General features: G+C 41.6%; 1 protein-coding gene across 1 annotated transcript in view; it reads right to left on the minus strand.

The window, feature by feature from the left end:
* The window catches only part of LPAR4 (lysophosphatidic acid receptor 4), a 167,142-nt gene extending 148,139 nt beyond the window's left edge, over positions 1-19,003 (minus strand). The window contains exons 1-2 of the mRNA XM_056808845.1: positions 18,053-19,003; positions 17,158-17,309 (exon numbers count right to left, since the gene is read on the minus strand). The gene's annotated coding sequence lies outside the window, so the exon portion shown is untranslated. The remainder of the gene's footprint in view (positions 1-17,157; positions 17,310-18,052) is intronic.
* Positions 19,004-20,567: the final 1,564 nt, after the last annotated feature.

Genomic DNA, 20,567 nt, shown 5'->3' on the forward strand with positions numbered 1-20,567 from the left:
TGTGGTCAAATGCATACTAAGTATTGCCAAAGTGATTTCAGAAGAGAGAGAATTGCATCAACTAGGGTGCTCACAAAGGAAACAAGCATCTATTAAAAGGTAGACATTGGGAAGTATACCAGACACTGTGCTAAGAACTTCCAAATATTATCTCCCTCGAAACAACCCTGCAAGGGAAATGTTATTATTATCCCCATTTTATAGATGAGAAACCAAGTCACAGAGAGGTTAAGTGAATTCCCCATGGTCACACAGCCTGAAAGCATCTGAGGCAGAATTTAAACTTGAGTCTTCCTGATTTGAGGCATTTGCACTATTCATTGTGCCACTTAAGTGCCTCTTGGCAAAGCCTCCTGTAGGTTACCTAAGGAGGGCTGTAGAAGGAGTGGACAAAGGAGTTCCAGATGTGGGGGACCCATCATCTGCATAAAGCTATGGAAGAGGGAAGTATAATTTCATGTACCGGGAACATCTTTCAGGTTAATATGATTAGGACAGAGAGTATAAGAAAGGAAGGACTGGGAAAGAAGCCTGGACACTTAAATAAATGATAGCCAAGTTGTGGACAGCCTTACCTGTCAAGCTGCAGAGTCTGTATTTTTTCCTCAAAGCACTGGGGAATCCGTAAGATATTTGAGTGAGAGAATGACATAGTTAGAGATCTTTTTTAGAACTGGGAACATCAATTTGGTAGATGTTTGGAGGATGGATTGCAGAAGGGAGAGCCTAGAGGCAGGGAGGTTGATTAGAAAGGTATTGTCGTAGGCCTGGTGAAAGGGATAGAAGCCTGAAGTAGAGTAGAGGCTGTGTGAGAAGAGAACAACATGAGCAATATTATGGCGATAAAACCCAGAAGGCTAGGCAAGTAGTTCAATAAGAGGAGTGAAGGAAGCCTGGAGACATGAGTGATAGGAAGGCCGATGGTACCCCTGACAGTGATGGGAAAGCCTGGAGATGTGGCCACAGAGGGGCCCTTTGATCTAGTCCAATCCTAAACTCTGTAACAGATCCAATGGCAGAGCTGGAAAGGACTTTAGATGATTTGAACTTGAAGAAACTTTGGAACACAGAATGTCAGAGTTAAGAAGAACTTTAGAATCCCAAGTATTCGAACCAAAAGGGGCTTAAGAAAGATGAAGGTTGGTGCTGGCAGCAGGGGTGTGCTGGAGCCATCTCAAACCTAAGCCAGTGTGAGCTTACACGTCTGAAATTGGCCAACACCACACGTCACACACACACACAAAACACATTACTATTCTGTTGATGGTCCAGACCAGAAAGTAATGGAGAAAACGTAAATAATGCAAAACAAAGGGAAAGTGGGTCACAGAGCACATTTTTTCTGGAGAGACAGTTGTAGAACTTTTACCAGCATTCCCCTGATTAGAAAAGGCCTTCAAGAAGAGAGTATATACATCGTGGAAGGCAATGGAGAACAGATTTTTCGAGCTAGGAGGGTCCTTAGAAAATAGAATCTCAGAACTAAAAGGAATGGTAAAATGTCCAATGGCAGGGCAGAGATGGACCACAGAACCTGATCTTTGGGTACACGAGGGATGATGGTCTTTGAGTACTCTGGTTTTTCACTTGGTCTGCCTTGCTAAGAGTTGAGGCAGCCGTCTATGTAGAAAGATGACGAGGTTTGGAGGCAGGGGGGCAGGGCCACTACCCTAACTAGCTGTGTGATTTGGAGCAAGCTATTTAATCCCTCTGAGCCTCAGTTTTCTCCTCAGAAGAAAGGGTAAGCAAAGTAACCCCATGACCCTTTCCAACACTGAATCCCACAAAATCCACACAACTAAGACCTCGTTCAGCTCTGATGGTTTGTGGTTCTTGGTCATTTCATAGCTTAGTCCAAAGTGAGTCAACTGGACCAGGTAACTGTTCTGTGACTCAATAACTTCTGCGCCTAAGCCTTGAACTCCAATTTGCCATGAAGAGTGATGACACCTTCCCATGAGGCCAGATAGAATTTCTACCAATTCCAGTTGGAGGCAAGCATCTTCAGAAGCATCCCCAGAGCAAAGGCACTTTAGGCCCCCAGAAAATTGGGAGGAGCCAACAGTGTTTGTCCTGGGACACTGAGGAGGGGATCGGAGTCCTCCAGACCACTGTTGTTTTCACATTTGGACGTGGGCCCAGTCAGGCTGCTCAGAGGCTGAAAAAAGGAGCAATATTAGAAACAGCAGACAGGGTGTGTTTAGTGCATTGTCCCTATCCATACTACAATAGACTGATAATTACTTGCTGAATTGAACCAAATTGAATAGCCATTGTGGTCAACTCAATAGAGTCAGTTGCAGCGGGGGCCCCCACCCTTCGAAGGCTGCATCCCCTCCCTACCCCCAGAAGATTCCTTACTTGGTTTAGGGCCAAAGCCAAACTCTGTGACCTGAACAACTCCCCACATCCCGCTGCCAGGCTGCAAGTCTCATGATCAGTGCATCCATACTCACAGGAGAAATGGGCTAGTCTTGCTCAAGGAATTGAGAGGGAGGGAAATAGAATGAAAAAGTAGGTTTTCCTTGAGTCTGGGAGCAAAGGTGGAGGGAGGTAGGGTGGATGAGTTTGGGAAGTAAGGAAAGCTTTCCTTTGGCAACCCTTGCCTCCATCTTCCAGTTCCTCCCCTCCCCTTGCCCCCTTCCCTAAAGCCACAGCTTTGCACCCTGGATCCACTGTGCTGTCTCTCATCTAGAAATAAGCTAATATTCAATGGACTATTTTTTTTCTTTCTGTACTACCATAATAGTCTACGTACCTGGACTAGCTCCTTCAGCTTCTGTCCCTGAATCATCCTGAGTGTGCCAACAGATTTATCTTTCTGGCCCATCAGTCATTGATCTGCTCTGAAGTCTTTCATGGCTCCCTACTGCCTATGTAGCCACTTAAGACCAGACTCTAGCCTAGCACTCAGAGCCCTCAGACTGGGCTCCTCTTCCCCTTCACATCCTCTAAGCTCAAGCTAAATGGACAGTTTACTGTTCCCCATTTCTGCAGCAGGTTTTCCTGCCTCCCTGCCTTTGGCAGTTAGTTACTACCCCATTTCTTCTGCCTGCCATTTCTTTTCACAGAATTTCTGCCAGGTAACTGCTGTCTCCTCTGGGATCCCTTCCCTAGGCCAATCTTGGCTTCTCTCTTTCTCAACTCCCACGGTACTATGTCTGTCTCTATTTTTGGCTACTGACCACAATGGGTTTTGAATGACCATTTCTGCGCGGGGCTTTGCTCACTTATCAATATTATTATTGTTGTTGTTACGATCATCATTGCCACTAGCCACAGGATGTAAGCTTCTTGAGGGCAAGGTCTTTGACTTTTAGCACAGAGCCCAGCCCAAAGGGAGCATTTAACAGATGATTGAGTCACTGTTCACATCATCTCCTTATGCCTCAGAGTGCACCACAGGGTACACGGATCTGATGGAGAACAACAGCTTAGCCATAACCTCAGGCCGCCATAGAAGGGCACCCAGTGAAATCACTCAACCCTGTCCCCCAACACCCTGACTCTTCTCCTCTTTCCCAAAGCTTAAGGAATCCAAGACCTAACTATAGATGCTATAAGAAATTCCGGGAGTTGGGGACCAGGAGAGGGGCCTAGCCTGGGTCCTGGGAAGCTGTGGTATATGGGAAGGAACTCCAGATTTATGACAGAAGATGTGGGTTCAAATGCTTTTATCAGCTATGAGACCATAAGCAAGTACCACAGGGCTTGGCCCAGTTAAACCCAAAGATCTCTTCCAGCTCTAAATTATGGGATGTCTTTTAACTATCTTAAATGAGGGAATGAAAACTCAGAAAAGAACACTGGAGTTAGCATAAGAAGGCATGGGTTCAATTCCTAGCCCTGCCACTTAGTTGCTATGGAACTCTAGACAAGTCACTCTCCCTTCTGGACCTCAGTTTCCTTTTCTAGAAAATGAAGAGGTTGCACTAAGTTCTCTAAGGTCCCTGACAGCTCAAAATCTATGATTCAGTGATTTTCAAAGTTGTCAACTGGACTTATTCTTTGCCCCTCCTGATTTTCTTGCTAATTGACACTGCAATGCTGCCATCTAGTGAAGGCCAAGGGAACCTCACTATTTGGTCCCCCAGCTGGCCTGTGCCCTGTTTGGGACAGGATCCACACACGGGCTTCTTTCTCGCAGACCCACACTGCTATTCTGGCAGGTAGCAGCTAAGCCCTGGCAGATTGGTCAGCTGGCACTGTTCCTCAGGCAAACCCAGAAACCCAGTTCTCACACAGCTCACTGAGAAAGGGTGGGCAAGCACAAGCCCTTGGAGGGAAGCCCTCTTTGAGTTCATGAGAGGGTGGGAAAATGTATTCCTTCACCCTGTGGGAAGGGTGAAATGAGGTTTTCACTTGTTTTTTGCCCTTTGGAGTCAGGAGATCTGGATTTGAAGCCCAGCTCTGACACTCCCCCAGCTGGGTCACCTTGGACAATTCACTCAACTTTGTGGACCTCAGTTTCCTCATGGGTGAAAAAAGGGGTTGGACTGGATTTCTCAGGTCCCTTAGTATCCTCTAATGCTCTCTACCACTCCAGATGGAAGGCTATTGGGCCAAGCAGAACCAAAGAATGAACAATAGGCTGTTCCTGCCCCTGTTAGCCAATGCCACTCTAGTTTCTTTTCTTTTTTACATCAAACGTATTTTGTTTTCTAGAAAGTTCCATTGAGGCCTTTGGCCTTGTACTCTATCATCATCTCCAGCTACTCCCCACCTCCAAGAAAGATACTTAAGCAAACCTAAGAGGACATAGACATCGAATGACAACATAAGCAGGTCTGAGTTTACAGGATGCAAAGTATTGGTGAAAGGAGTCATAATGAGCTCGTGTGTCAGAGGACAAGACTAGCAACACACTGTAGAAAATTCACATTGTATTTTTGCAAAGGATTCGGTAAGGATGGACTCCTTTATTTATGGCAGCAGTGGTGGCAAGGAAACCTGAGATCCAGTCCTGGCTCATCCACCAACACCCTGGGGTGACCTCGGCCCAGTCACTCTGGACCTCACACTTTGGGCCTTGCCACATGCCCAGGGTGGCATAGAGGATGTCCCTCTCTCTTCTGGGAGAATGTTTTGAAAACAAGAAAGCCAAGATGGCCAGGAGAGATCTTTGTTGTAACTCATCTGTTTCTTTTCTCCATCACAATAATCATCTATTTTCCTAAGGAAATCATTTCTCAGTTTTAGATCTTGGGTTCGGATTTGCCTTAGGTTCAAAAAGACATGTTCATGTGATGGAATTGAGGGCAGATGGAGAATGAAATAAGGATGTGACCAAGCCCAGGAAGAACCATCACTCACAAGTGTCTGAGCTAAGGCTCAGAAAGAGGTTGGAAAGGAATGCTATGGATGCCGAAAAGAGTTTGGGATTTGTTCCATTTTTACCTAGAATGGATAACAGTAAGAATGGCTAACATTTCTATAGCACTTTAGGGGCAGCTAGGTGGCACAATGAATAGGATGCTGGGCTGGAGTCAAAAAGGCTCATCTTCGTGAATTCAAATCTGCCCTCAGACACTAGCTGTGTGACCCTGGGCAAGTCATTTCACCCTGTTTGTCTCTGATTCCTCATCTGTAGTAAAATGAGCTCGAGAAGGAAATGGCAAACCACTCCAGTATCTTTGCCAAGAAAACCCCAACTGGGGCCACAAAGAGTCAGGACAACTAAAATGACTCAACAACAACAAATATAGCACTTTACAATTTATAAAAACCCTACATACATTATCTCATTTACTCCTTGCTACAACTCTAAAAGCCAAGAGTTAATATTATCCCCACTTTACTGATGGGTAAACTGAGGCTGAGAGAAGTGACATGTCCAGGATCCCTTAGATATTAAGTATCTGGGTTGGGGGGGGGGGATCCAGTGTACTATTTACTACATTACACCCTTGTCTCAAAGAAATAACCAGACTGTTTGCTCAATACAGACAACATAATGGCAATAGGCAACACAATCACCTTTAGACTCTTAATTTGTTTCTGCTTTCTCTGTCAATGAAAATGATCTTTAAACTGGAAAGGATACCATCAAAGCTGCTAAGAGGGAGCCGGTGCTGTAAGGGGTAGAAATGTGAGGGGTTTTTATAAAAGGTTGGGCTGGATTATTTAAGAATAGAGTCGCCAGGAATTTAATTAATTCCAAAGAGATTTATTTTAACAATTTATTTACACAATATAGAAAGAGTGAAAGTAAGAAAATCAGAGAGAGGATGGGGTAAGATATCTAGCCTCAGCTAGATAAGTATTTTACTCAACCCAGGCAGGGATAATTAGTCCTTAGCCAGAGGGGCCTCAACCTTGATCGAAGGCCCTGGGGATGCAGGGAGCCTCTCTCAAGAGAATAGGTCTCTCCTGAGGATAGTCCCTTCAGAAAATCCAGGAAAGGGAGTCAGCCTTTCACTCACCATGTGTCAGTCCAAAGAAAAGCAGTCTGAGATCTCCAGCCTAAGCTCCTTCAAAGTTAGGTCGAAGACAGAAGAGAGAAGAGAGCCCTCACAGCAAGCTTCTTGGCATTTTTAAAGACCATTTCTTTTCATCACTTCCTGTGCCTTCCTTCATTTGACATGTACCAATTACAGCTAAAGCTTTTGCTTAGGGTTGCCCAGGAAGCAGTCAATCGATTCTGATTCATCACCCACTATCACACATGCAGGTCACAGACCTCCCCGACTCAGGTGTGAGTGGGGTATATATGCTTTTGGTGATTAAATCTAAAAATGGGCAGGGGAGAGTTAATTTGATCTTCACAATACCCAATATCTTTGGGGAGATGGGGCCCAAGATAACATTTAGCAAACAGTGAAAGAACTGGGCCTTGTTATTGCCAAGCCACTGTCTTTGATCTTTGAAAGTTCGTGAAGAGTAAGAAAGGTGCCACAGGACTGGAGAAAGGCCAACATCAAAATAGTTTTCAAAAGGGAGAAAAGATTAAGTCTGTAAACCACAAGCTAGTGAACTTGTCTTCAAGTGCTGGCAGAAATCTAGAGCTGATTGTTAAAGGGCAGGTTAAGGAACATCTGAAAGAGGAAGTACTCAGAAGGGAAATGAGGAGATAATGTGATATAGCAGAAAAAGGGAGGGAGGAATTCGAATCAGAGGGCCTGAGTTCCTAGAGGTCGTAGAGGTCCAGAGGACCTAGCTCTGCTACTTACTAGCTGTATAACCACGAGTCAGTCACCTCACCCCTGGGCCCTAGCTTGCTTATCTGAAATATAAGGGTGTTGGACTAGAAAACCTAGTCTATTTTTCCCAGCATTAAATATGGCCTTATTGAGAGGTAGCAGTGGATAGCGTGCTGGCTCTAGGGTCATGAGTTCAAATCCAGTATCAAATACTTCCCAGTTGCATAACTCTGGTCAAGTCACTTAACTTCAGTCTGCTTCCATTTCCTCAGCTGTAAAGGGGAGATAATAACAGCACCTACTGCACAGGGTTGTTCTCACTGGAGAATCAAATGTGATTGTATCTGTAAAGCATTTAGCACAGTCTATGACATATAGTAGGTGCTTAATAAAAACATGTTTCCTTCTTCTCCTGGACATAGCACACTGGAGGAGTCACATTTTCTTTTCAAATGTTGCAATCATGTGGCTTACCTAAATTTCAGAAGAGCATCTGATCAATCTGTCCTGTTATCCTTTAGGCAACACAGACCAATGGGGGTTAGGCAATGAAGCTGAGTTAATGTGTGTTCAGAACTGGTGGAGTTATCAGATCCCAAGAATCATTACAGGCTCAATGTCAACCCAAAGCGCAGTTCCTTGTGGAGATTAGTCTGAAAAGCCTTTTCCATTCAATACCCTGACCTTCCTGCAAACCTGAAGCAAAGTCCCTCCCAGGCTTCTGCTTCACAGGATCGTAGGGCTTGGAATTAAAAGAGAGCTTAGAGATCATCTGACTTGGCCAAACACTTTTGCTAAGATCCAAAGAAATTAAATTATTTGCCCAACGCTAGACAAAAAAGGAAGTAGCAGACTTGGCAATGTAGACTCAATCTGTACATCTAAAGATGAAAAAATTACATTCTTCCTCTCCCTTCAACAAAGTTCTAGCATAAACTTCATTTTTAAAAAACCTTATTTAAAAAAACCAATATTGATTCACAATGGGGATTAAGTGACTTGCCCAGGGTCACACAGCTGGGAAGTGTCTGAAGCCAGATTGGAACCCGGGACCTCCCGTCTCTAGGTCCGGCTCTCAATTCACTGAGGCACCCAGCTGCCCCCTCAACCTCACACTTAATAGGCCCATGATCAGGCTTGAAACTTAAGGATTGTGAGTTAGGTATTGACTCTACTACTTATGTGAATTTAAGCAGCTTACCTATACCAGGGATTCTCCAAGTTCATAGGGCTGTGGTGACTGATCTCCCTGCCAAGTATCATTACCAAGGTCTCCCCTTACCTGACACCACCACCCCCTTCAATGACTTTTAACAATAGCTCTTCATCTTTCATAGCCCCCAAATTCAAAGTGGCTTCTCAGGGAAATATGGATATGACCCCCCTATCATACAACCACTGGGAAAAGAGAGCACAGTAATGCCTGCCAATCACCCAAAGGTTACTAACAGTTTCTTTCACTGAGCACAGAATAAATATTTAGCAAGTTGATTGGAATTGGATATACTAAAGAGCATCTCTAGGATGTAATATCCCACTTTGAGCCCAATTTTGCCCATGCTAAATATGGTAGCATCACCCTTGTATTCCTGAGTGCTGGGTAGGGTAGAGCCAAGATCACTGGATCTGAAGTTCGAAGACCTAGGTTGGAATCCTGGGTCCACTACACACTATCTGTATGATTCAGCAATCATGAAATTTTCCTAGCCCTCAATTTACTCATCTATATAGTGTTCCAAAAGTCTTGGTGTAGTTATAAGTTTTATTAGCTTACAATTGCACCAAGGGTAGAGTTCAGTTAAGTGGATTCCGATCTTTAAGCACTCAAAAGCTTTAATAGCTTCAAACTGCACTGAGACTGGAGACACTCTAGGTAGTGAAGAGTTTGGCATAAAAAACCTCCAAGATCCACTGAACCACTCAGTCCTGTAAGGGACTACTCCTTCCTCTTCAAACAGCTTTCCAAGCTTCAGGCCTTTGTTAATACCATTTATTCCTCCTCTTGTCTCCATCATTTCTGTGCATCAAAATCCAACCCATCTTTCAAAAAGTTCCTTTCAAATTTCACATCTTCCATGAAGCCTTCCTTGATTCTCCAACTAGAAATGACCTCTCCTTCCTCTACACCCTGGTGATGCTCGAGTAGAATTTCTCCTCAGGGACACCACATTCACCTTGATTTCCCTGTTTTATCTTTCTTGCAAGACTATGAGTTACTGGAAGACTGTCATATGTGTCTTGGAATCCTCTATATCCCCTAGAACAGTGCTGGGCACAAAGTAGATGGTTAGGAAATCTTTGTTGAGCAAAAGTCAAGTGAAAAATGTATGGGAGAAAGTCCTCTCCGTCACTGATCAGTCTCTTGCTTTACTCCTCAAATCAGTTCCCAAAAATGACCTTGAGCAAGTCACTTCCCCTGGAAGGACTTCCACTGGTAATTGCTATCTGTACAACCTAGTCCAAGTTACCTCCCTCTCTCTGGGCCCCAGTTTCACTCTCTAGAAAATGAAGAGATCAGATTATATTATCTCCGAGGTCCCTTCCAGCTCTAATAATCAAGCACATGATATCTGAGGATAAATGTGACAGGGGACACATGGGCATAAAAATGTACTGATACTCCAATTCTTACAAGCTAGTGTAAAAATGTTCTGTAAACCTTAAAGTGCTAGAAGAACAGAAGTGATGACGATGACGGTGATCATGATGAACTATGCAACCAACCTTTCTAATGTACGGTTTAATTTCAAGGAAAAAAAAATAATGGGCCCCAAGAGAGTAGAGCATTGGCTATTATAACACAAAAGCTAGTTGGTACATGTATTACCCCAAGGAAACTACAAATGATAAGCATACCACTGCTTCATCCTTTTGCTAGGATCTTGCTAATGCATGTATCTAAGACACATAATTTTACATATTGTCTTGGAGACAGAGGGCATGAGTATGTGTGTGTGTGTGTGTGTGTGTGTGTGTGCATATGTGTCTAATATTTGATGAAAATATAAGAGAACAGGCAGGCTTTCACTAACAGTTTTTCATTTCACACCCTATTTTTTTTCTTTTCTTTTTTTAAACCCTTACCTTCCATCTTGGAGTCAATACACTGTATTGGTTCTAAGGCAGAAGAGCGGTAAGGGCTAGGCAATGGGGGTTAAGTGACTTGCCCAGGGTCACACAGCTGGGAAGCGTCTGAGGCCAGATTTGAACCTAGAACCTCCTTTCTCTAGGCCTGGCTCACAATCCACTGAGCTACCCAGCTGCCCCCTCACATCCTATCTTCACAGTCGCACAAGGATCTGAGTAAATAAGGTCCCATTGTATTAATTATTTGTTGATGATCAGTGAGAAGAGCAATAGGCAGCCTTAAAAATTGTCCTCCTACAAGGCATATGTATATGATTCAATGGAGATCAAACAGATATTTGATGTATATCCCCACATATATTTGATCACACACAATTCTTTGATAGATGTAACCAATGAGGTAATTTTATTCAATGATCTTCTGGTCATCAGTATCAAATAAGGGCATAAAACAGATATATATATATATATATATGCTCACCAAAAGTATTCACCATTGTCATGGAGCATCTTATTTGTAGAATACAATGGAAGAGGGATCTTCTACATACGGGAGTTCCTCCAGATAATCTTATTTTCAAGTGACATTATGTCAATTGCATCATACCCCAGCATGCTATAGGACAGTGATGGCAAAACTTTTAGAGGGGTGGGTGATGTGAGAAATGTCCCAAGGCACCCATGAAGAGGGGGAGGGGAGCAGCCCAGCCCTGAGTTCCATTGGCTTTCTAGGAATGAACTCTAACCAACTCTGTGCTAGGGCAACAGGGCATGTGACCACAGAGAGGGGCCTGAGTGGCCCCCTTTGGCAAATGTACCATAGGTTTGCCACCATGGCTTTTGGGCTGCTTAAGGAGATCCTCATGCACTCAAAAGAAATGTGCCTAATAATTCACAAAAGAAAAACCAAACTAATGAAGAATGTCTTCTAGCTACCATGCATTTGTATTGACAGCCATATATTGGGAACAGGCACTGTGTATAGACAATGAATTGGATTCAGGATTAAAAAGAAAGAGGAGAGCATGATGAGTTGAATTTTGAAAACCACATAGCACTTTCATCAACCCCAAACTTTGACCTGAAACAAAATTCACCTTTTTATCATCATTTTTTTCAGGTGATGCTACATAGATACTAAACTCTCTGAAGTATCATCATTGTGGGTATCCTGAAAGACAACAGAGGCCCATCTACATGTTGAAGGTAAATTGATGACAGAAACTCACATTATTGACACTGACTTGCTGGGGCCATGTTGGCAAAGCTGTGCCATGGGTACCAGGGTGGCATGGAGGGAGTTACTCTGTTCCCCCTCACCACCACACCTGAGGACATTTTTTGCATGCCCTGCCCCTCTGTCCAACTGCCCAATACAAGCACTTCCTCTCTCCACTGTCTGGGGTAATTCAGGGGGGGTTACAGGCAGCTTGAAGTTGCAAATAGGGCACAAGATCTTGAAAAAGTTCGCTAATGCTGTGCTAGGGGGAAGGGAATGAGTACTTATATAGTGCCTACTATGTGCTCATTTGAGTCTTACGGAAACCTTTCCAAGTAGGTGCTATTATCCCCATTTTAGATAAAGAAGTTGAAGCAGACAGAGGTTAAGTGACTTGCCCAGGCTCCCAAAGCTAGCAATGTCTAAGGCTAGATCTGAACTCAGGTCTTCTTGACTCTGGGCCTGGTGCTCTATTCACTGTACAACCTAGCCACATCACTAGCAAAACATGTAAAATATTATAAGGGAAACGTATGATTTGAGAAGAAGATGGGCCATAAACATAGTGGAAGGGGGCCATAACAGATAGGTAGCCTGAGTCCTCAATTGGTATCCAAAGAACATTAAAAATATCCAGAGTAAGTCTTCCCTCCTGCATGTTGGCTAGATCCCCACCAGCAAGGGATCTTCACTTTTGTTGTGCCACAGTCCTCTTTGACTGTCTGGAGAAGCTCAGGGACCCTTTCACAGAATTAAGTTTTTAAGTGCATAAAATAATATCTATGGATTACAAAGGAAACCCATCATCCTAAAGTCTAGTTATGGGTCCCTGGCACTTGAGCAGAGCTATGGCTGTGCCTTTGTTCCCTGGTTTTGGGAACCTTTGTTAAAATTTGGTCTCTGCTCCTGGCCCCCTTTCCAGTCTTCTTACACACTTAAGCTCTCTGGTGTGTGCACACACACACAATCCAGTGGCACTGGCCTCCTGGTTGTTCCAAAAAAAGGACACTTTCTTTCTCAGCTAAGGGCACTCTCCCTAGCTAGCTATGCTCACCCTCGTCTGTGCCTTCTACTGACCTCCCTGGCTTCCTATAGACCCCAACTAAAACCCTAGCTTCTACAGGAAGCCTTCCCTTGCCCCTCTTATCATCTCTCCTATTGCATTTTGACATGGCTTGCTTTGGATATATTTGTTGGCATGTCAATTATAAAACTACTTGAGACCAGGGAATGACTTTTGCCTCTTTGTGTTTGTAGAATTGAAACTAGTACAACTCATATCCCCAAAAAGATTCCTTACTACATCCCTGGCACCTAGCCTTTGCTTGAAGACCTTCAGTAAGCTTGAGAAGTTACTGCCCCCCCCCCCAAACAACTCACTCTATTTGGGGGCAGCTCAAGTTTTTAGAAAGTTTTTCCTCTCATTAAACCTGGATATTATACCTTTCAACTTCTGCGCAGCCATCCTAATTCTGTGCTCTAGGGCCAGTCAGATAGTCAATCACAAACATTTATTAAGTACATAGTATGTGTCTGGCACTATACTAAGTTCTAGGTCAAAAAGAACAAATGAAATTCATCTTTAATACCTTCTAAGTGCCTGAAGACAGACAGACAGACACACACACACACACACACACACTGAGCCTTTTTTACTCTGCTAAACACTCCTAATGGCTTCACCTTATCCTCTGAAAGTGTAGACTCAAGAACCTTTACCATTCTGATTGGTGTCTTCTTTTTTGTACTCTAGTTTAATCCAAAAGCTTAATTAAGCTGCTTTCCTCCTCAAATGGAATTTGTACCCAGAACTTCCCATAATACTCAGCTTCTCTGACAAAGACATTAAAGCCAATTTAAGTATTTTTTCCACATTTTTTTTACTTTTTATTTCTTACTGTTGATGTGAACTTATATTTTTAAAAATTAAGTCAATTTAAAACATTATTCCTTGGTTACAAGAATCATATTCCTTCCCTCCCTTCCCTCCCCCCACCCTTGTAGCTGACGCGCAATTCCCCTGATCAAAACCTATTTCCATGTTGTTCATGTTTGCACTAGGATGTTCATTTAGAATATACATCCCCAACCATATCCCTTTGACCCATGTAATTAAGCAGTTGTTTTTCTTCTGTGTTTCTACTCTCAGAGTTTTCCTCTTAATGTGGATAGTGTTCTTTCTCATAGATCCCTCCCAGTTGTTCAGGATCACTGCATTGCCACTAATGGAGAACTTCGTTATGTTCAATTGTGCCACAGTGCATCAGTCTCTGTGTACAATGTTCTCCTGGTTCTGCTCCTCTCACTCTGCATCAATTCCTAGAGGTCATTCCAGTTCACATGGAATTCCTTCAGTTCATTATTCCTTTCAGTATAATAGTATTTCATCACCAATATATACCACAATTTGTTCAGCCATTCCCCAATTGAAGGGCATCCCCTCATTTTCCAATTTTTTGCCACCACAAAGAGTGCAGCTATGAATATTTTTGTACATGTCTTTTTCCTTATTATCTCGTTGGGGTACAAACCCAGCAGTGCTATGGCTGGATCAAAGGAGAGATAATCTTTTAGCACCCTTTGGGCATAGTTCCAAATTGCCCTCCAGAATGGTTGGATCCATTCACAACTCTACCAGCAATGCATTAATGTCTGGACTTTGCCACATCCCTCCAGCACTCATTACTTTCCATTGCTGTCATGTTAGCTAATCTGCTAAGTGTGAGGTGATACCTCAGAGTTGTTTTGATTTGCAGCTCTCTGATTATAAGAGATTTAGAGCACTTTTTCATGTGCTTGTTAATAGTTTTGAATTCTTTAACTGAAAATTGCCTATTGATGTCCCTTGCCTACTTATCAATTGGAGAATGGCTTGATTTTTTGTATAACTGATTTAGCTCTTTAGAAATTTGAGTAATTAGATCTTTATCAGAGGTTTTCGTTATGAAGATTGTTTCCCAATTTGTTGCTTCCCTTCTAATTTTAGTTGCATTAGTTTTGTTTGTACAAAATCTTTTTAATTTGATGTCATCAAAATTATTGATTTTACATTTTGTGATTTTTTCTAGTTCTTGCTTGGTTTTAAAATCTTTCCTTTACCAAAGATCTGACATGTATACTACTCTGTGTTCACATAATTTACTTAGAGTTTCCTTCTTTATGTTCAAGTCATTCACCCATTCTGAGTTTATCTTGGTGTAGGGTGTGAGATGTTGATCCAAACCTAATCTCTCCCATACTGTCTTCCAATTTTCCCAGCAGTATTTATCAAAAAGTGGGTTTTGGTCCCAAGAGCTTGGATCTTTGGGCTTATCATAGACTGTCTTGCTGATGTCACTTACCCCAAGTCTATTCCATTGATCCTCTTTTCTGTCTCTTAGCCAGTACCAAATTGTTTTAATGATCACTGCTTTATAGTATAGTTTCAGATGTGGGACTGCAAGGCCTCCTTCCTTTGCCTTTTTTTCATGATTTCCCTGGATATCCTTCATCTTTTGTTCTTCCAAATGAACTTTGTTATGGTTTTTTCTAAATCAGTAAAATTTTTTTGATAGTTCAATGGGTATGGCACTAAATAAGTAAATTAATTTGGGTAGGATTGTCATTTTTATTATGTTAGCTCATCCCACCCATGAGCAATCAATGTTTTTCCAATTGTTTAGATCTAGTTTTAATTGTGTAGAGAGTGTTTTGTAGTTGTGTTCATATAATTCCTGTGTTTGTCTCGGCAGATAGATTCCTAAGTATTTCATATTGTCTAGAATGATCTTAAATGGAATTTCTCTTTCTAATTCTTGCTGCTGAAATGGGTTAGAGATATGTAGAAATGCTGATGACTTATGTGGGTTTATATTGTATCCTGCAACTTTGCTAAAGTTGTTGATTATTCCATAAGCTTTTTAGTTGATTCTCTAGGATTCTTTAAGTAGACCATCATATCATCTGCAAAGAGTGATAACTTGGTCTCCTCATTGCCTATTTTAATACCTTCAATTTCTTTTTCTTCTCTAATTGTTACTGCTAGTGTTTCTAGTAAAATGTTAAATAATAGAGGTGATAATCCTTGTTTCCCTCCTGATCTTATTGGGAAGGCTTCTAGTTTATCCCCATTGCAGATGATGTTTGCTGATGGTTTTAAATATATACTGTTTATTATTTTTAGGAAAGGCCCTTTTATTCCTATGCTTTCTAGTGTTTTCAGTAGGAATGGATGTTGTATTTTGTCAAAGGCTTTTTCTGCATCTATTGAGATGATCATTTGATTTTGGTTGATTTGCTTGTTAATATAGTCAATTACATGGATGGTTTTCCTAATATTGAACCATCCTTGCATTCCTGGTATGAATCCTACTTGGTCATAGTGAATAACCCTTGTGATCACTTGCTGGAGTCTTTTTGCTAGTATCCTATTTAAGATTTTTGCATCTATATTCATTAGGGAGATTGGTCTATAGTTTTCTTCCTCTGTTTTTGACCTGCCTGGCTTTGGGATCAGTACCATGTTTGTGTCTTAAAATGAATTTGGTAGAACTCCTTCTTTGCTTATTCTGTCAAATAGTTTGTATAAAATTGGGATTAGTTGTTCTTTGAATGCTTGATAGAATTCATTTGTGAATCCTTCAGGACCTAGGGATTTTTTTCTTAGTGAGTTCTTTGATGGCTTGTTCAATTTCTTTTTCTGATATGGGGTTGTTTAGGTAGTCTATTTCTTCCTCTGTTAGTCTAGGCAATTTATGTTTTTGTAAATATTCATCCATATCACCTAGATTACCATATTTATTGCCACATAATTGGGCATGATAATTTTTAATGATTGCCTTAATTTCCTCTTCATTAGAGGTGAGGTCTCCCTTTTCATCTAGGATACTATCAATTTGGCTTCCTTCTTTCCTTTTTTTAATTAGATTGGCCAGTACTTTGTCTATTTTATTTCTTTTTTCAAAGTACCAGCTTCTAGTCTTATTTATTAAATCAATAGTTCTTTGACTGTCAATTTTATTAATTTCTCCTTTGATTTTTAGGATCTCTAATTTAGTCTTCATCTGAGGATTTTTAATTTGTTCACTTTCTAGTTTTTTAATTCACATGCGCAATTCAGTGACCTCTGCCCTCTCTAATTTGTTAATATATGAACTCAAGGATATACATTCCCCCCTGAGTACTGCTTTGGCTGTACTATGGCTGCATCCCATAGATTTTGAAAGGATGTCTCATCATTGTCATTTTCTTCAATGAAGTTATTAATTGTTTCTATGATTTGTTCTTTAACTAACCAATTTTGGAGAATTGCATCGTTTAATTTCCAACTAATTTTTGATTTGCCTCTCCATGTACCCTTACTCATTATTGTTTTCATTGCTTTGTACTTCCTTGCCTTCTGGAGGCTTTGATGAGATGAAGTCCAGCTGATTTGAATTTGTAGAGCTGGATGTGCTCTGAGGCCAAACGGGAAGGGGGGAGGGTAATAAGGAGTGTCTGCTGCTGAAACTAGGCTGCCCACTCTCTGCTTCTTCCCCAACTGCTTCCCTACCTGTGTTCCACGCTCTGAGCCTAGCACAGCTTTGCCCACAAGGTACTCCTTCCAGACCAGCACCCTCATCCGCCCAGAGGTTCCAGCTACAGCACTTTAGGTGGCGGCAGGGGTCCTGGGACCTTACTTTTTCCTTCCCCTTAAACCTGAGTGTTCTCGAATTCTGGTTTTGGGGGGCATACCTTTTAAGTTGAATCCAGCAGGAGGGTTCCTTGGCTCTGTCTTGTTGTTAGGTTTGATTTTCAGTCCCCTAGGAGCACTTAGTTTGCAATCGATAAGGAAGGGTTTTCAGAGGTCTGAACTTTAGCTGCCTCTATGCTGCCATCTTCTCAATCTAAGTATTAAAAAGCAACTTGGTTATACTTTAACACCTGGATTATATTCACTTCATTGGCTACATGCAATGCCTAGCTTTCTGAATAGAGCTATATACACTACCTAAATTTTCTCTGCCTCAAGTTCAATTTGCCCAGCTCCTTAAACCAATCCACATATTGCATGACTTAGATCCAGACCATTCATTATTCCTAGTTACCCCATCTTTAGATGCTACCTAATTCCAGAACAGTGGATAATGTACTGGATCTGGAGTCAGAAAGACTTGAGTTCAAGTTCAACCTCAGAAACTTCCAAGTTATGTGATCCTTGGCAAGTCATTTAACTGTGTGCCTCCATTTCCTCATCTATTGATTGGGGCTAATATAAGTATCTACCTCCCAGAGTTGGGAGAATAAAATGACATTGTATCTGTAAAATGTTTCACAAACTTTGAAAAGTTCTAAAATGCTAGTTGTCATTACTATTATTGTCATCATCATTGTCATCAGTATCCTTCCTACAATGTACAGCCCAGAACCATACATATTGCTCCACAGGGCCTGCCTGATGCTGGACACAAACATTTTCCTTTAAGAAGGCTGAGATCATCTTAGTGTTTTAGGGGACTGATTTTGAGCTTTCAGTTCAGGCCTTTTCCAAATGAATTGCTATGTAGTAATGCAGTATGAAATTATAACAGCTTTTTGACCTGGGAAGCAATTTGAAATTATGTAAATAAAGTAATCAAAAGGGCCCTACCATTAGACCCAGAGATTCCTCCTCTGCCAGGTATATATTCCAAGGAGGTCACTGATAAGAAGAATGGTTCCAAAGGCATCCAAATATTTACAGGAACTCTTGGTGACAGCAAAGAACAGAAAGAGATGGCCATGGATTGGAGAATGGCAAACAACTTCTGGTTCATGAATGTAAGGAAATATTACTGAGCTGTAAAAAATGGCTGTGTGGTGAATAATATCCAGAAGCAAGTAAAGATGTGCATGCACTGATGCAGAGTGAAGCCAAGAAAACAAGATCCACAGTCATTAGCACAGTGCAAAACAAGAGATTTGGAATATTCCCAAAGAAAAGACACTCTCCCCTTGCTCCTCTGTAGAGGTATATGAGTGTGGAACACTGCATATAATGTCAGAGTTTTTCAATTTGTTGATTATTTCTGCTCATTTTTTCTCTTCTTCCTCTTTTACTTAAAAAACGCTATTATTAGGATGATTCTCTGGAAGGGAGGAGAAAGACTGAGGCAGGACAGGAATCTAAGCTAAGTGAAAACAATATATACATGCGACAATGACTCCCTGGCCCCCACTGCCAACCGGTCTGGCATATTATATTTTACTTCTTCCCAGGGTTCTCCAGTAGTAGTAGTAGTAGTTATCTCTCGGTAGCCGAGGAAGACGATTCTTTGTGCGCTTTCATCTGTCGTGTAGATGAGTTCTCCAGTACACTTAAGGAAAGAATGGGGGAGGGGATTTCTAGGCTTTCCGCTGTTGTCTCTACCCCCAATAGATTCTCTTCCCTCCATTTTAGGGGACCCCTGTAATCTAGTTCTATTTAACCCTACCCCAAATAGATTGGCTTTTACAAGGAATATTTGCTTCAAAAGGAAGATTTTAGAGAATTTAGAGAGAGAGGGAGGGAGAGGAGAAACGGAGAGCGGGGAGAGAGACCAGTCAGTCTTTCACAGCTCCGTAGCCAATAGAAAAGACCACTCCGCCCCACGTGATAAGGGAACAGATCACGTGTTCGCTCAGCAGTCCAGTCTGGGCTCTTCCCACGTGCGCGTACCCTAGTGAGTGATTTGCGCATGCGCAGAGTAAATCTCCGGTATGTCAAAATGTTTTGGGAGGTTAGACTGTGAAATACATACACAGGGGGACACAGACAAGCAGTCAGTATTGGTTCTGTCATGTTACAATGAATGTACACTTCTCACAAAAGCAAAAGCTGTATTAGAGTTTCCCACTTACATTTGTCACTCTCTTTTTAAATTGCCCTTTGTAAATTGAAATATCTGTTTGTTGAGGTTAAGTCCACAATTAAAATACTAGTTTTTAAAGACTGTATTTAAAAAGAGTTAATACAAAGCAACTTGGAGGGGACTAACGATCAGGAAAGCCCTCCTTTAGAAGTGACACCTGTGCTTCCATGAGGCAGAAGTGAGAGAAGAGGGTGTTCCCAGAAGCAGGAGATGGAAAAGCCAGTTGGGCCCTGACAGAGAGCAGAGTCAATGGGAAAATCTTTCTGGAATGATAAGTTAGAGGTAAATTGGGAAGGCATTGAAAGGCAGTGAAGCAGGGGAGCACCATGGCCAAACTTGCCCTTCAGACATTTTCATTTTGTAGCAATGTGGACCATGTATTAGAAAGGAGGAGAGATTGGAGGCAGGGAAGAAGTGATGAGAGCTTGAAGGAGGGGGCTAGCTGTGTCAGTAGAGAGAAGAGAAGGGGCACAAGAGATACCAGGACTGGAGAATTAGCTGGACTTAGCAACTGACTGGATATGGGGGCTTGAAGCTAATGCTGAGATTCTGAACCTGAGTAAACTGAAAGAATAGTATTGCTTCATGTGTAGTAGTACTAATAACAGCTAGCACTTATGTAGACCTCTAATATTTACAAATTGTTTTACATGTGTTAGCTCCTCTACGCATCATGTTACATTATATCCATTACATTCCATTAATTCTTTAATTAATTAATTATTAACTAATTATTAAAATACATGTATTTTACTAACATGTTCATTTGATTCCCACAACAACCCTGTGAAATAGGTGCTATTATTATGCTCTTTTTACAGATGAGGTGAAGTCACTTGCCCAGAGTCGCACAGCTTGGTCTCCTTGATTCTCAGTCCAACATTCTTATCCACTGTGCCCTCATCTGTGCTTCCATTTAAGATGCTGATAAAGATGGTAAACAACACAGAGTCCAACACAAATTCCTGGAGTGTTCCAAGTTGATAATAAAACATTAATGACTACTCTTTTGGTCTGGCCAGTCAGCTAATTCCAATCCACCTAACTGGACTGTTTGTAGTCCATGTCTCTCCATCTTGTCCTCTACATTAACATTAGAGATTTCTCAAATATTTCCCCAATTGCTAATTATATATATATATATACATATATATTATATTATATATTATAAGGTTGGAGGCTGAAGTAAATACAGCTATTGAATTATTTGATTTTGTTGGGAGGGTTTGTATGGTCAGGATTTTAGTGGTGTTTCATTATATTGTTGTGGCAGAT

The sequence above is a fragment of the Monodelphis domestica genome, chromosome X (genome assembly GCF_027887165.1).
Source record: "Monodelphis domestica isolate mMonDom1 chromosome X, mMonDom1.pri, whole genome shotgun sequence".
In the NCBI taxonomy this organism is placed as follows: domain Eukaryota; kingdom Metazoa; phylum Chordata; class Mammalia; order Didelphimorphia; family Didelphidae; genus Monodelphis; species Monodelphis domestica.